This window comes from Oenanthe melanoleuca, unplaced genomic scaffold (genome assembly GCF_029582105.1).
Source record: "Oenanthe melanoleuca isolate GR-GAL-2019-014 unplaced genomic scaffold, OMel1.0 S427, whole genome shotgun sequence".
NCBI classification, from domain to species: Eukaryota; Metazoa; Chordata; class Aves; order Passeriformes; family Muscicapidae; genus Oenanthe; species Oenanthe melanoleuca.
In genome coordinates this window covers 7856-9653 of record NW_026613076.1, presented here as the reverse complement: position 1 = coordinate 9653, position 1798 = coordinate 7856, and the positions used below count along the sequence as shown (strand labels likewise).

At 56.1% G+C, this 1798-nt stretch overlaps 1 pseudogene; it reads right to left on the bottom strand.

Annotated features, from left to right (window-relative positions):
- Window positions 1-7: 7 nt before the first annotated feature.
- LOC130266981 (WW domain binding protein 1-like) lies at window positions 8-1256 on the bottom strand (annotated as a pseudogene).
- Window positions 1257-1798: the final 542 nt, after the last annotated feature.

Genomic DNA, 1798 nt, shown 5'->3' with positions numbered 1-1798 from the left:
CCACCGCCCACCAAAAACCCAGAGGGCGGAGTCCAACTAAAAAGCACAGTCTGCCGGAAGTCCCTGACCACTCCACTTCCTCCCAGTCAGAGAGCGAGGTCGAGACACCCCTAAGGCCGAGCCGGGATGAGTGGTGCAAGGAGTTTAAATCTAGAAAACAATGTCCTTCTTGCGCAAAGCCCAGCTTCGATTCAGATTTCGATTCGGATTCCGACCCAGACTCAGAGCTTATGCCGGCAACTTTTGCCGAATTTGTAAATCAAACCCCGTGGCGTGCAAACAAAAAGAGCTCCTCCGTGGCACTGAAGAGCCCTTCCTCCTCGTCCCCGTGGGGACGGCTGCTGCAGCTGTCGCAGAAGTCCAGGGGCCCGTCCAGAGCGTCGTCAATGAGCCCATCAAAGTCCTTGAGGTCGTCGTGGTGATGACCCCGGTTGCACACACACACACTTCTATGCCCGAGTCGCCGGTGAAACGGCGCTGCCTGCCCGGCGTCTTGTCCTTGGCGTCGGGGATGGCGCCGCTTTGCTCCAAGCTTTTAGAGCTGTAACCTTTCAGCAGTTCCTCCTTGCACTCCGTATCCTTATCGGGACCGGCCCTCTCCACCAGCTCGGCTCCCGTGCTGGCGCCGCTGGGCTCCATGCGTTGCGTTTTGGCCACGGCTCTCTCACCCAGCACGGTGGTGGAGGGCTCGGGGTCCCCGCGGCCGGGCGCCCCGTTGCTGTCAGTACTGCTGGTATTGCTGCTGGGTGCTGCAGAGCTGCTCTGTGCTGGCTGCAGGGCTCTGGGCGTGTCCGGGATTGTGCTACTGCTGCCTGCTGGGACACACTGCTGATGTAAGGCACTGTACGGGGGCGGGGGGTCGGCGGTCGGTTCACCACTTCCTCATAGGGAGGTAGCAAATAATTTGGCAAAAACCGGAAATAGAAGGGCAGGGCTGAGTAGTTATGGGCCTCCCGGTAGGCGATCAGGTTGATCTCGTGCTGCCGCTGCTGGGCCTGCAGGCGGTGCTTGGTGCGGCGGTGATGGCAAGCACAACAGCAGCTGAGGATGATGATGATGGTCCACACCAGCCAAAACCCTTCTCCTGTGAATTATCTTCTTTCATTAACAAAATCCAGTTTCCTGCTCAAGTCACTCCCTCTCCCTCTCCAGGACATTTAGCAAATGTCAGTATCTTGACAAGCTCTCTCAGCCTGGGCGGGCTCCGCGCCGGCGGGCAGCCCCTCGGGCAGGGCCTGGAGCAGCAGCAGGGCCATGGCGAGCCCTCAGTTTCACCGTGGAACACACCAGTTTTTGTCATTCCCAAGCGCAGTGGCGAAGGTTTTCGCCTGTTACATGACCTACGAGCTGTCAACAAAAAGATTCAGCCAATGGGACCAGTGCTGCCCAAGCTGCCCAGCAATTCTTTTATACCCACAAACCAGCCTTGTGCCGTGATTGATATTAAAGACTGCTTTTTCTCAATTCCGCTGCATGAGCAGGACAAAGAGCGGTTCGCCTTTTCCATCATTTTTTCAAATGGTCATCAACCTAGCCTTCGGTTTCAGTGGAAGGTTCTACCCCAAGGCATGATCAGCTCTCCCACGATTTGCCAAATCGTCGTTAGCAAAGCCCTGGCCCCAGTCCGATTGAAGAACCCCGAAGCAACAATCATCCAGTATATGGATGACATCTTGATCGCCGCCTCCACATCAAGCCAAGTAGACGCCATCGTAACAGAGGTTTCAAGTGCCCTGAAAATCAACGGGTTTGAAATAGCAGAAGCAAAGATAAAAAAGGGCCCTTCCGTCACCTTTTT